Here is a 15,485-nt window from a genome sequence, read left to right as displayed (position 1 = left end):
TGGACATCTCTGTGGGCTGCTTTTAATCTGGTGTCAACCAATATTCCTTTTAGTCTTACCCTAACCTTCCACTTCAGAAGTACCTGGTTCTGACAGTTTCTAAACCTTTGGGGGAGTTCTAAGGTGTCACTGTGCCATTTCCTCACTGCTGGCTCTGGAATCTTATAAATATCCTAGGAGAACTACTAAAGTAGAGCTGAGGCAACACAGGGGATACTGAGATTTGATAATCATGGCTGAGCTTGCCATTTTCTCATGAGGCTGCATTACCTGGAACAGAGTCTCAAATTCACATACCAACAAGGGCTCTGCGAGGAAGGGAAATGAAGGAAACAAAGGCAGAGAACAGGTGCAAGACAAGAGGAGGTTGAGGCACTGGCATAAACCACCTTGTTTAGAGATCTCTGCTCTGGTCTCTTGTAGCCATGAAAGCTGGAAATTCAGAATTTTATGCAAAACTTCCTCTTTTGAAGATCTTGACAACTAATACACATTTTTAAAAATGCTGTGAGCCAACTAAGGACTAGATCTGCCTCATCAGGCTGCTAGTTTGGTACTTTTGGATTTTCATGTCTGCTCTTCCTTTGCAGATTCCTGCTTCATTATGCAGGCAACTTTTCCTGCTTCCTCATGTGCCTCTGCTCCCCACACATTGGCTCACACATGATTCTGGTTTGCCATGCCATCTACTCTGACCCCCATTCCACATGGCCTTGACTCAGTGTCGAAATCTTCCAATTTCAGATTTTCAGAAGGGAGAATTGTCCAGCTTTGGGCTTATTCACTGTGGTTGGAGGGGGTCAATTAGGATCATATTTACTGACTTCTGGGACTGAGGGTGAGATAGGTTTCTATTGGATGGTGAGAAAATGATTGACTTTTTGTGGAAACTAACTGAATCATACAATGGGAGAGCTGGAAATGACCTTAGAAAAACTTAGTCAAACTCCATCATATTACATATGAAGAAACTGAAGCTTAGAGAAGTGGAGAGGCTTCTCCAAGCTCAAGGACTTTATTAATCAACAGTGAATATGAGTCTAGGATTTAATCACCTAGCCAAATTTTCTTTCCTCTGTGTTCCATGAGAACTGGAAATATATCAGTATCCTTAGTCCAATGCATGATGCATAATAGGTATTCAGCGAATATTTGTTATATAAAAAGATGTACTGAGTTATTTTCTATAATGGTAGCATACTTAATTTATAAGTTACGATTAGATTTAGCTATGTATAACAGAAAGCCATCAAAACAATGGCTCATACACAATCAAGTTTATTTAACTCTCATGTGAAAGAAGTCAGGAGCTGGAAAGGACCCATAGGATATCAACAATGTCTCCATGTCCTGATTTCCATTTTGTCATCCTTAGTGTATAGCTTCCATCTTTACATTTGTCTTAAGGGGGTGCCTGGGTGGCTCAGTGAGTTGTGCATCCAACTTCTGGTCAGGTCATGATCTCATGGTTCATAAGTTTGAGCCCCACTTGGGGTTCGCTGCCGTCAACCTGTCAGTGCAGAGTCTGCTTTGGATCCTCTGTCCCCTCCTTTTGGCCCCACCCCTGCTTGTGCTTCCCTGCCCAAATAAATAAATATAAAAAATAATAAATTTGTCTTATGATTAGAACTCTAGCTATGTACTTGAAATCCAGGATGGAAGAATGTAGAATGGGTCCATGACAACAAGGTTTCCTGGAAGTGCCATATAATGTCTGCTTAAATCTCATAGTTTGAAACAAAGACATGTGGGCACACTGGGTTGTAAAGGAGGCTAGGAAAAGGAAGTTGGGTAGATTGTCTTCTTGACTAAATCTGGGTTTTGTTAAAGAAATAGGAGGAATGGGTATTTGGTTGACAACTAGGAGTGTCTGCCAGAATTGGAAAGAGTTCATAACTGATTGAAATGTGTTTCCTGTAGTTTTGATGTGCACAGTAGCCAGGACCAAAGTATGATTGCCTTTAAAGATACTTAGTCAAGGAGGAGTGCCTTAGTGGTGCAGTCAGTTAAGCATCTGACTTCAGCTCAGGTCATGATCTCCCAGTTCGTGAGTTCTATCTGGCATCAGGCTGTGGGCCTACAGCTCAGAGACTGGAACCTGCTTCAGTTTCTGTGTCTCCCTCTCTCTGCCCTCCCCTTCTTGTGCTCTGTCAGTCTGTCTCTCAAAAATAAATAAACATTAAAAAATTTAAAAAAATAAAAATACTTTCCTGATTTCATATGCAAACAGACAAAACACTGGTTTGGTTGAGACAATATTCTAATATTCTGGTTTTACTGTTTTTAGAAAACACTGGTTCAGTTATAGTTCATACTAGTTAATTGGATTTTATTGACTTTCATAGAAATCTTTCTGAGTGAGTCTACAATTAAAAAAAAGTTTGGTTTTAGTTCAGTACTGGGTTTCACAAATTAGTGTGATCCCTTCCAATTTTTGGTTTATAGCTTGGGTCACCTCCAATTCCTGGCAATGATGTATCCACACTAGGAATTTTGCAATTCTGGTGTAGAATAGCAGACATAGGCCAAAGAACTTATTTCTACTTAAGCAGGAGTTTATTAATCCTGTTTTTCTTATGTAGGAACTAGTAATCCTAATGGTTTTGAATGATTCTAAATTTATCTCTGTGATTTGGCATGGCTAAAGGCCCCAGTTGTGGAAGATGTGCCAAAATGAACACATTAGCCTGTTTTATCCCAATTTGAAACTTCTCTGTTCTTACTCTGTTCTACATTTCATGGTTTGAATTTTTTTTCCATGTTAGTTCTAGAACACTATTCTGGATTTTGCTTTGTGTAGGGCCTCAGAAAATACTCTTAAAATTAGAGATTGCAAGTTCCATTTTTAAAATGGAGCATTAAGGAAATTTGGTAAATTTCAGAAACAGAACATGTGTGGAGAGTGTTATAAATCCTGCTCAAGGAAACACAGCTGATCAGGGCCTTGAGAGAACTGTGGCTCAACACTGCCACATAGTTTAGTATTTTAAACTATGGGAAAGAGATCTGACTTCATATGAAAATCCATACTTTTACATATCAACTCACTATTTTAAAAAATTAAAGTCAATGAGTGGGCCACTGCTGTGCAGGCCAAGTAAGATATATATATATATATACACATATATATACATATATATGTGTGTATATATATCAGATTCTTTTTTTAAAAAATGATTATTTATGACTGAGACAGAAACAGAGCATGAGTGGAAGAGGGGCAGAGAGAGAGGGATACACAGAATCTAAAGCAGGCTCCAGGCTCTGAGCTGTCAGTACAGAGCCCAACACGGGGCTCAAACCCAGGAACTGTGAGAACCTGAGCCAAAGTCGGACATTTAGGCGACTGAGCCACTCAAGCACCCCATATTCTTGAGCTACTGGTTCGCAGGGTCTGATTTAAGTATTCTTCATTTCCATGTATTCTATGCTTCACTTGATGATTCTGTCCTTATTCTTTTGAATAAAAATGTTAATAAAATATTTGAAAGTGGCTTCCTACTTGCATTGGTATCATACTATTGCCTGAGATTCAAAATATATTGCCTAAGATTCAGACTATATATTCTTCTCATTATCTAGGAAAGAATAATTCAATGAGAAGATGACATTAACAAGGCCAGGAATCCAGTTTTCTGGCTATGGCTATACACTTCTCAGAGTAATTGGCCATTCCTATGAAATTCATCTGGTAAATTTGCACATGTGACCATTGGTTGTAAGGTGGAAAAAGCAAGAGGATCTAACAGTGCATTATAATCCATCCCATAAAACCAATTAAGTATCAGATCTGTGTGTTTTTGTGCTACTTATTTTCCAAAATGCATTCAGGGAAGACCAACTGTGTGCTAGACCTGTGGAAGGGTGGCAAGTAGAAGGCAGAGTAGGTGCATGTGTTCTCTAGGTTTTACTTATTTATTTTAAGGCAATTGAGAAGGAAAGGAAAGGAGGCCTTTGCTCCCTGGTCACAAGCTGTGAGGTTGGAAGCCTTGAAGCCACCAGCAGACACAGTTTCTTCATCAGGAGAAAGCTGGTCTGAGAGAACAGGGCCAACATGCTGAGAGGTGTGTTATCCCTCACCTGGATATTGAACAGCTCTTTGACTTGTCTCCCTGCTTCCACTCTTGCTCTCTGAATACAGGAACTGTGGTGACCTTTAAAATAAAAGTTAAATGTCACTCCTTTGCCCAAAACCCTGCTTTGGGTCCCCATTTCACAGTGAGTAAAAAAAAAAACTGAGTAAATATGGCTTCCACATGACCTGGCCCTTTTGCTTCTCTGCCCTCATCTCCTACAAATACCCACGCTAATACAGCTGTCCCTCCAAAATGCCTGGTAAGACCTTTGTACTAGCTGTTGGCCTGTCCCTAGGAAACACTTCCTGGAAGACTAAGGCTCTACTCCAAACCATGCTCAAATCTTATTTTCTTACTGAAGTTTTGTTTACCTGGCTAGTCAAATATGATGCCTAACTTGACCCAGAGTTCTGAATCTTATCCATACAGATATCATCAGGGTCTTGACAACATTCTGTCTTTCATTAAGATATATCCTAGGGGCGCTTGGGTGGCTTAGTTGGTTAAGCATCCGACTTCGGCTCAGGTCATGATCTCATGGTGTGTGGGTTTGAGTCCCCCATTGGGCTCTGTGCTGACAGCTAGCTCAGAGCCTGGAGGCTGTATCAGATTCTGTGTCTCCCTCTCTCTCTGACCTTCCCCCCCTCATGCTATCTCTCTCTCAGAAATAAATAAAACACTTAAAAACAAAAAAGATATATCCTAAATGCCTCTATGGCCTGACCTTGCTCTAGCAGTTTGATCTGTCTAGTAAAAAAGACAATAAGGCTAAATGGGACTTAAGTTGAGCTGGATAAAATTCAAGACTCCTACCTTCTGTGAGCCTTAACCAGGACAATTCTCTCTCTCTCTTTTTAAGTAATCTCTACACCCAGTGTGAGGCTTGAACTCATAAACCTGAGGTCAAGAGTCGCACACTCTACTGACAGAGCCAGCCAGGCACCCCAACCAGGATAATTTTTAATTTCACTCAAACTCATTGGCCGTATTTCTCCAAACCCTATAAATCTATGAGATAACAATTTAAAAAAATAATAATGGTCATAGTCATTACTATATAATAGCAATAATGGTAATTGTTATAGTAATAAAATAGCATATTTTCAATATACCTGTGCCAGGTACTGTTATAAATGCCTTATATGTAGTCACTCATTTTATCCTCACAATAACCTTTGATGGTGATGTTTTAATATTCCATTTATGGGGCACCTGGGTGTCTCAGTAAGTTAAGCGCCCGACTTCAGCTCAGGTCATGATCTCACTGGGTTCGAGCCCTGCGTCAGGCTCTGTGCTCACAGCTCAGAGCCTGGACCCTGCTTTGGATTCTGTGTGTTTCTTTCTCTCTCTGCCCCTCCTCCACTTGCACTCTATCTCTTTCTCTCTCTCAAAAATGAATAAATGTTAAAAAAATTCCATTTATTAGTGAGGAAATTGAGGCACAGATAGTAAGTAAACAACCCAAGCTCACACAGCTAATGAGTCACAGAAAGAACCACAATTTCAAATCAGGCATTAGGATTCAGAGTCTATGGTATTTTGGTTTTTAGATAATAAAGGACCCACAACAAACTGATTTGAGCCAAACAGTCCTTAGGTAGGACTTGCTTCAGACCCTGCTCTACTCAAGTGCTCAAGCTAACAGGATTTGGTGCTCTTCTTTCTTGTTTGGGTTGTTCTTAGGCAGCCTCTTTCCACATGGTGACCCCAGCACCACTAGGTCCACATCATTATCAGCTTTAAGTTCATGAAAGAGAGAGAATGTAGGTCCAATGGTTCCAACATAAGTTTTAGGACTGAGTCTCAGTGAGTAATGAATTCCTAACTAAGTTCACTGCAGTACCAGGATAGAATATGCTGATAGGTCAGATCTTGACCTGTGACAATCAGTTCAATGGTGGTGGATTTATCAAAGCCACATAGGCCAAGAGTGGTAAGGAGCTGTTCTGCTAAAGATTAATGGACGCTGTTAAAGCAGGGGGATGGGTAGCAGGCAACGAAATATATCGAGTGGCCACTGTAGACAGGTAGGTACTGGGCTTTGTTTGCTTATTTATTTATCTGTTTGCTTGTTTTTTGTTTTAATTGTTTATTTTTTGTTTTTGTTTCTTTACACATGAGGAACCTGAGATTCACAGAGGCTAAATAATTTGCCCAAGACTAGAGACCTAGAGAGTGGTAGGTCACAACTTGAATTCCAAAACTTGTGCCCTGCTGCTGTAAAAAGATAAACTAGAAATGATCAGAAGTGCAGGGCACAGGGTGGTACTTGGGGTCAGAAGCCTGGCTCCCTGTCTAGTCACATTATCACTTCTTGCCTTTGAATTCAGCGCCCCCATGGCTCCAATTCCATGGCCACTGGGACTGGTCTTGTAGAAGAAATTACTTGGGGGAGACTGGGATGGGTGGGGGGAGTGGAGCTTCTTTGAAACAGCAAACTCAGTGATCTGGAGGAGCCTTGCTTCTGAAGGCTAATCTGACTAATTTTAGGCTGTTAATCAGCCTCTGGAAATTATTTTTCACTCCAGAAATTCCCCAGTTTTATTTACACTGAATGACTTAGTCTTTTCACAGACCACATCATCTCCTAACTTTTGGATATTTAAAAACCCACCAGCCCCAAAAGCTTCCCAAAAAGCTACACTAGAAACTGAGGCATAGCCCAGGGCTGAGTGTCTACACCTTCAAAGACAAGGAGATGCTGGAGGCCAGAAGGCTTCCTTTCTTTCTTTCTTTCTTCCTTCCTTCCTTCCTTCCTTCCCTCTCTCCTTCCTTCTTTCCTGCCTCCCTGCCTTTCTGCCTTCCTACTTAAAAACCCTTCATTCTTAATTTGCTTGGCTTATAGTCATTGGCAGTTACTAAGCATCTATTAGAAGTAAAAATTTTTATGAAATGTTTAAAGGAAGAGAGGATATGGTTTTGGAAAGATGGCTATAATTTATTTCCAAAAAGCTCAGCATAGACAAGAGAATCTTAAGTCTGTGCTATTTGTTTTAAGTTCCAACTTCCAGGGTAGCAGCTCTTGCCAAGAACACACAGTCCAGAGCAGTTCAGGGGGGGATTTGAGATAGTGGAGTAGTAGGGGGACCCTGGGCTTGCCTGCTCCCTCCAACACAGCTAGTTCAACATCAAATCATTTTGAACACCTAGGAAATCCACCTGAGGATTAAGAGAACAATCTGCATAATTTGAGAGAGAACCTAGAAAGTACAGTGTGGAGAGATAAATTGGGGGAGAGAAAAGGCAAGGTGCCATAGAGGGTAGGGAGCCTTTTTTGTGGAGAGGAGGAGAAAGGGGGAAAGAGACATTTGTGTTGGGTTCATGCAAGAAAAGCACTTCCCCAAAACCATTGACTGGGGAATCTGGAGGAATGGACTATCACAAGTTTTTGTAAACAGCAAGCTCAAATTCTGAGGTTTTGGAAGTTAGTGCCATTTGCAGGAGTTGATCAGGGCAGGCGGTGGTGCTCCTGGGGAGAAGGGGGGCGGAGGCCCCAGGCAAACAGTGGACAGTGTGGTGTGGGGATCCCCTGGGTCACACTGAGAGAGGTGTTCCTTTCCTGCAGAGCATTTGGAAGAGGGTATACTGTCTCTCCAAGGACAAAAGACTCAGCTGGTGCCTTTGAGTAGCTATTCAACAGCAAAAGACAGAGGCACATGCAGAGGGTGGATAACCTGGTCACAGCTTCTAGCTGCACTTCACCATAAACTCCAGGCACCAGGCAGCTGTGTGACTGCTTTTCTGGGACAGAATGGCAGCAGGGCGAGCGTTGCAAGCCTTTCCTCCATAGTGGGGAGTGAGTTGGTGCACTGCCTGGTTTTTCAAGATTTGGAGTTTTGAATCCCAGCCACCCGTCGGAGATAAAACACAGGAGAGCTGTGGTGCCTGCCTTGTCCACAGCCAGGTCACAGATAGACTGAGGACAGGGATCTGATGGAAACCTAGTAGACAGGAGGGGAGACTGTTCACCTGTCTGTGCGGGTCTCCTGACCACCAGCTGGTCTGATCCTCCCACCCCAGCGGGGAGAGAGCTAGCTGAGCCCATCTTCCCATGGCCCTCAACAGAATGGTGAGACTTAACTGAACAACACAGTGCCCCCAGTGGAGTCTGGAGCCACTTACACCAAACTCCACCCTCTGCACCCTGCAGGGGCATCTTTACTAGGGCAGGTCTGACTGTGAGCCAATGCAGGGGGCTTCTCCCCCAGAGGACCAACACAGATACCCTGCATACACCACATCTACTGATCATATAGTGCTCCAAAGCATCAGCTTCAGTTCTGGTGGAAATAGGACCAGGCTTTTAAAATTCTTTTCTTTTCTTCTTTCTTTCTTTTTTTTTTTTTTTTAATCAGGCTTATAGTTTTCGTTCTTTTGGTTGTCTGGTTTTTTGTTTGTTCCTTTTCCTTTTCTCTCTCTTTTTTTAAATTTAAATCAGGCTTATTTTAAGAAACAAATAAAAGCACACCTAGTTAAAGGTCCAAACACTCCCCACTGTAAGCAAGGAGGAACTCTGCAGAGAACTGACCTGGGGGAAGAGCAGCCAAATCATAATAGCAGAGTGCACACGGTATACACCAGGAATACTTCCTGAAGTGTCAGGCCCTGGACAGTGTACGACTCCTTCTTAATATAGCATTACTCTCAGGAGCAGGAAACGTAACAAGCTTTCATAACATGCAAAAGACAAAAATAAAGAGAGAATTCTGAAAGCAGCTTACGGACAAAAGATCCTTAACCTATAAGGGTAGACATACAAGGCTCACAGCAGATGAACATGGATGCAAAGATTCTCAACAAGATACTAGCAAATAGAATCCAATAGTACATTAAAAGAATTAATTATTCACCACAAACTAGTGGGATTTATTCCTGGGTTGCAGGCACAGTTCAATATCTGCAAATCAATCAACGTGCTACACCACATTAATAAAAGAAAGGATAAAAACCACATGATACTTTCAACAGATGCAGAAAAAACGTTTGACAAAATACAGCATCCTTTCTTGATAAAAGCCCTCAAGAAAGTAGGGAAAGAAGGAACATACCTCAACATCATAAAGGCCATAAACAAAAGACCCACAGCTAATATCCTCAATGGGGAAAAACTGAGAGTTTTCCCCTTAAGGTCGGGAGTATGACAGGAATGTCCACTCTCACCAGTGTTGTTCAACATAGTACTGGAAGCCCTAGCCACAGCAGACAACAAAAAGAAATAAGAGACATACAAATTGGCAAGGAAGAAGTCAAACTTGACTATTTGCAGATGACATGACACTCTATGTAGAAAACCTAAAAGACCCCCAAAATTGTTGGAATTGACACATGAATTCAGCAAAGTCACAGAATATAAAATCAACATATGGAAATCTGTGGCATTTCTATACCCCAATAATGAAGAAGCAGGAAGAGAAATCAAAGCATTGATCCCATGCACCAAAAACTATAACATACCTAGGAATAAACCTAACCAAAGAGGCAAAAGATCTAGATTCTGAAAACTATAGAACACTTATGAAAGAAATTAAAGATGACACAAAGAAATGGAAAAATATTCCATGCTCATGGGTTGTAAGAACAAATACTGTTAAAATGTCAATACTACCCAAAGCAATCTACACATTCAATGCAACCCCTATCAAAATAACACCAGTATTCTTCACAGAGCTAGAACAAACAATTCTAAAATTTGTATGGAACCAGAAAGACCCTGAATGGCTGATGTACTGTTGAAAAAGAAAAGCAAAGCAGGAGGCATCACAATTCCAGACTTCAAGCTACATTACAAAGCTGTAGTCATTAAGACAGTATGGTATTGGCACAAAAATAGACACATAGATCAATGGAACAGAATAGAGAACCCAGAAAGGGACCTACAACTATATGGTCAATTCATCTTTGACAAAGCAGGAAAGAATATCCAATGGATAAAAGTCTCTTCAACAAATGGTGTTGGGAAAACTGGAGAGCAACATGCAGAAGAATGAAAGCAGACCACTTTCTTACACCAAACACAAAAATAAACTCAAAATGGATGAAAGACATAAATATGAGACAGGAAACCATCAAAATCCTAGAGGAAAACAAAGGCAAAAACCTTTTTGACTTTGGCTATAGCAACTTCTTACTGGACATGTCTCCACCAGAAGAAAAAACAAAAGCAAGTTGAACTATTGTGATTTCACCAAAATAAAACTCTCCTGCAGAGTGAAGGAAGCAATCAACAAAACTAAAAGGCAACATAAGGAATGGGAGAAGATATTTGCAAATGACATAACAGATAAAGGGTAGTATCCGAAATCTATAAAGAGCTTATTAAACTCAGCACCCCCAAGGTAAATAATCCAGTTAAGAAATGGGCAGAAGACATGAACAGATATTTGTCCATAGAAGACATCCAGGTGGCTAATAGACACATGAAAAAATGCTCAAAATCATTCATCAACAGGGAAATACAAAGCAAAACCACAATGAGATACCACCTCATACCCGTCGGAATGGCTAAAATTAACAACTCAGGAAACAAGAGATGTTGGCAAAGATGTGGAGAAAGGGGAGCCCTCTTACACTGTTGAGAATTTAAACTGGCGCGGCTACTCTGGAAAACAGTATGGAGGTTCCTCAGAAAGTTAAAGATAGAACTACCCTACGACCCAGCAATTGCACTACTAGGTATTTATCCAAAGGATGCAAAAATTCTGATTTGAAGGGGCACATGCACCCCAATGCTTATAGGAGCACTATCAACAATAGTCAAATTATGGGAAAAGCCCAAATGTCCATCAACTGATGAATGAATAAAAAAGAGGTGGTTGGTGTGTTGGGGTGTGTGTGTGTGTGTATACATGACATGAATGGAACTAGAATATATTATGCTAAGTGAAATAAGTCAGTTAGAGAAAGACAAATACCATATGATTTCACTGATATGTGGAATTTAAGAAATACAGATGAACATAGTAGAAGGGAAGAAAAAATAAGATAACAACAGAGAGGGAGGCAAACCATTAAGAGACTTTTAAGTATAGAGAACAAATTAAAGGTTGCAAATGGGGATGTGGGGTGGGGGTGGGGGCTAAATGGGTGATGGTACTAAGGAGGGCACTTGTGATGAGCACTGGGTATTGTATGTAAGTGATGAAACACTAAATTCTACTCCTGAAACCAATAATACACTATATGTTAACTAACTTGAAGTTAGATAAAATCTTAGAAGGAAAAAGAAAGAAAAAAGAACACACAGTCCAGGACGCAGCCAGGTTCATCCCAGTCAGGAAGCTCAGGCGGCTACCAAAGCACTAATACTATCCATACCTTGCTCAATACCATATGCTTCACTAATTAGCATAGTGAATGTCAAAAAGGGGTTATATCAGTGAAAGTAGTAGCTAGTAGCCTACATAATAAAAGTAGGCCTTAATTTGATGAACTGAATATATCTGAGGTGCATGTGTAGATGGGCTAAAATGTTTCAGAGCTACTTGCATAAACAGGGGAGAAAAACTGATTACAGCCTGCAGCCTGCATCCTTACAGCAGGCAACAGGAGCTTGATCCTTAAATGGTCTTATGTCCAGCTACTGCTTTAGGAGGATGTCTGGTTACCTAATGCCACCTGTGCAGGTATCAGAATCTTGCTTCTGAAATGCTGTCTTGTCTTTCTCAGATAAATCTTTCACGTGAGGGGGTGGTCAAAGCACTTCAAAGGGTAGCAAGCTAACTTCACCGGGCTTATTGAACAGGGTTTATGAAAGGCTTTGTGTTTGTAATTAAGGTGTTTTTTAGTAAATGTGTGTATATGTGGCAGAGTTTGGTTTGAGGTTTCCCATCAGCATAACGGGATGGGGACGGTGTGGGGAAGCTGTGAATCCTCACCCACGTCTGACTTCTTCAGTAGCTACTGTTTCCATGAAAAACAAGCAATGTTGTGTACAACCAAATTAGCTTAGGTCAGGTTTCAGTAACTCCCTCCGAGTTACTTGCATTTTAGCTGGAAAGATTAAGGATTCGAATAACAATTGGAAAAAAACACAACTCAAAAAAGGATACCCCATACTGCATACAAAGCACAGGCAGGAACAGGAGGACTTTGGAAAGATCAGGAAAAGGTGAGCAGTTTGGTTTTTTTGTTTTTGTTTTTGTCAGCTTTCTTGAAGTATAATTTATATAACACGGGGATGCCTGGGTGGCTCAGTAAGCTGAGCTTTGGACTGTGTCTCAGGTTGTGATCTTGAGATTCGTGAGTTTGAGCCCCACGTCAGGCTCATCACTGTCAGCTGCCCCCTTCAGATCCACTGCCCCTTTCTCTTTCTGCCCCTCCCTGCATGTGTGCTTTCTCTCAAAAAAAAGTAAAACATTTTTTAAAAAGTATAATTTTATAACATGAAAATTACCCATCTCAGGTGCACAATTTAATGAGTTTTGATAAATGTATACACACCTGCATAGCCAGCATCAAAATCAAGGTATAGAGCATGTCCATCATTCCCTAAAGTTTTTTCTTTCCCATTTGTGATCCATCCCTTTCCCTCACCTCATGGCCCCTGACCACCACTGTCACCATAGTTCTGCCTGTTAAAAAGAATCCCATACAAAAGGGAGGCAGTTTGTAGCCTTTGAGACTGGCTTCTTTCATTTGGCATAATGCATTTGAGATTCATTCATTCATGTTGCAGTGTATATCAGTAGCTCATTCCTTTTCATTGCTGAGTAGTGCTCCGGAGTATGGACATACCACAGTTTGTTTATCACTTCACCAGATGGTGGACATCTGGACTCTTTCCAGTTATGATTATCATGAGTGAAGCTGGTATCTATGCATATTCACATATACATTTTTGTATGGACATATGCTTTCATTTCTCTTGGGGGTAGAATTGTTAGGCCACATGGTGAGTGTATATTTAAATTCATGAGAAATAGTCATATTGTTAAACATTAAAAAAATTTTTTTTTAATTTATTTTTTTAATGGAAGTGTAGTTGGCATACAATGTTATATTTATTTTCGGTGTGTAACAGTGATTTGACACTTAAACACACATTGTGAAATGTTCACCATGGTAAGTGTAGTTACCATCTGTCATCACATGAAAGTTATTGCATTAACTGTATTCTTGGTGTGGTCCTTTTCATCCCTGTGACTTATTTATTTTATAACTGGGAGTTTGTACACCATATTGCTTTTTAAAGTATCTGTACTCCCACCAGCAAAGTATGACAGTTTGTTATTCCACCACCTCACCAATATTTGGCTTTTTAACCTTAGCTGTTTTAATGGGTGTGTAGTGGTGTCTTCTTGTGGCTTTAATCTGAATCTCCCTAATGCCTAATGATGATTAGCTTCTTAGCATGTATTCATTTTTCATTTGTGTTCTATTCCCCAGTGTTCACCTTTAATTGGGAGATTCATATTTGTTGACACCCAGTTTACTGAAATATTTTTGAATTTGAATCCATTGACAACCCCTTATATAGTATTCAACTAATCTTGTGATTACTTATTATTTTGAATTACCTCGAACCTCTATTTTTCAGAATGCTGTCCTTCGTCCATCTCCGACCCCGTCACCCCCTTAATACTAAATACATCGTTCCCTCAGAAGCAGTCATGTTCTTCCATGGCCCTGTGACTGTCTCAGAGGGGCCCTTGATGGTTTGGGCCAATGATCTGTTTCCTGGGATTTTGAGACTAGAATGGAAATAGCCTAGTCTTTCTTTGGTGGTTGATGCTAAAAGCTGTATAACTTGTGGGATTTTTTTTCCTGCCTTGTGGGTTATAATGGACATCTGTCAGGTGTGGCTGCCCAAATCTTGTGAATATTTCCACATTTTGATGTGCCATATTTTATGAATCTTGCCACCTCAAGGCAAGTTCCAAAAACCATGATCAAACAAACCAAACTACATTTCCTAGCTTCCTCTGCAGAAAGGGTATACAATTGGTGGTGTAGATTATCCCGACCGGATCATCCTGTGTGGAACTTTAGGAATTACATGAGTAAGCAGTTTGGCTAAGTGGGCTCCATCTTGATGGCACTGATGGATGGGGGAGCCAGAGTGGCTCTGGGGTGGGTAGCAGTTCCTACATCAGGTCTGCTCTTTTGCTGGGGTCTGGGAGTTGCTCTAGGAAGCTCAGTCTAAAGCCTGTCACTCCACATTCATAATGATTTGATGAGCTCACCACTTACCATGTTAAGTGGCATAGCTGGGCACTGACCCCACCTGAGTGGATGCTGTGACCAGTCAGAAGTGAGCAGCCAGTAAGACCATGTGGGTGCATGGGAGCTGAGTGTCTGAGGACGGCTAGGCACTTTCAAACATCCCTTTCTCCTGAAACCATATATTTGTTACCTATAACAATTGGGAGAAAACCTGGAGAAAAATAGTCTTTAAAGGAGAGAAGCTGTAAGTCGGTTTACAGAAAGCAGCATAAAAAAGGGGCAGAGTCCATTGTGAGGGGTTTCTATCACTCCCAAGGCCCAACTGGGTCTCTTCTCTTCCCCAGCTTGGCTATTTCCTCAGACTCCCCTGCATCCTTCCTAAACCCCGTCCTCTGACTTAAATTGATCAAATTGTTTGATTCTTGCTAACTTAGACATCCTGAAATAAACAGCAGAGCAGAGGGCTTTGGTGGCTTCTTGGTGGATGCAAACAACAGAAATGTTGGTAGATCTTGAGAGTTCCAAACAGGAATGGAGAATGCTGATGCCACATGGCCTTCCTGAAAAGTACTTTGTTCCTGTGTCACTCCAGAATGCTATTTTTGGACTGATCAGTCCCTTGCCTATTGTTGAGAGAGCACTCCAGGGGACTTTTCCACCCCATTCCCATCCTTCTCCCCCTTCCAGGCCTCTGTTCACCAAGGGACAGAACAGCAGGAAATAGGTGTCAGAACAAAGAGAAGAGACTTTGTGTGCCCAGGACGGCAAACTTCATGACATGGTGGCTCAGAGGAACAAATGAACTTGACTCAAAAGACTCACCATGTGGAGACGCTCCCACCTTTCTTTCCTTAAAGAGACTGAAAATTAGTAAATTGAGTAAGAACCATGAAGCAGTCGGGGCTCAGAAGCTGCGGGTAAGTGCCGACTAATTTAATAACGCAGCATGCTTCAGGCAGGCTCTTTGCTACTGCTTCAGGGCGGACCCTGAAGCAGGGACTTGAGTGCAAGTACATTACTGAGGAGACGGTTCTAGGAAACGGCTATAGGAGAGGGAGGGAGGGAGATGTGAGGGGGAAGGCAGCCAACACGTGCGCTTTATCAAGCAAGCTGCTCGAATGTGTCAAGGGAGCTAGACCTCCCTCAGGAACAGTGGAGGCCAGCGCAGAAAATGTACCTTCTACAGAAGCTACCCAAGAGGCAAGGTTGCGGGGGTATTTGTACACCAGCTCCTGTCAGTCACTGCTT

General features: G+C 41.4%; 1 long non-coding RNA gene across 1 annotated transcript in view; it reads right to left on the bottom strand.

The window, feature by feature from the left end:
• LOC144233351 (uncharacterized) overlaps positions 1-15,099 on the bottom strand; it is a 48,764-nt gene extending 33,665 nt beyond the window's left edge. Inside the window, exons 1-2 of the long non-coding RNA XR_013335646.1 lie at positions 15,060-15,099; positions 4,081-4,154 (exon numbers count right to left, since the gene is read on the bottom strand). This is a non-coding gene — a long non-coding RNA (uncharacterized LOC144233351). The remainder of the gene's footprint in view (positions 1-4,080; positions 4,155-15,059) is intronic.
• Between the last annotated feature and the right edge of the window lie 386 nt (positions 15,100-15,485).

This window comes from Crocuta crocuta, unplaced genomic scaffold (assembly GCF_008692635.1).
Source record: "Crocuta crocuta isolate KB4526 unplaced genomic scaffold, BGI_CrCroc_1.0 scaffold113, whole genome shotgun sequence".
In the NCBI taxonomy this organism is placed as follows: domain Eukaryota; kingdom Metazoa; phylum Chordata; class Mammalia; order Carnivora; family Hyaenidae; genus Crocuta; species Crocuta crocuta.
Note: the sequence above shows the minus strand (reverse complement) of the source record. Positions and strands in the feature narration are given on the sequence as shown.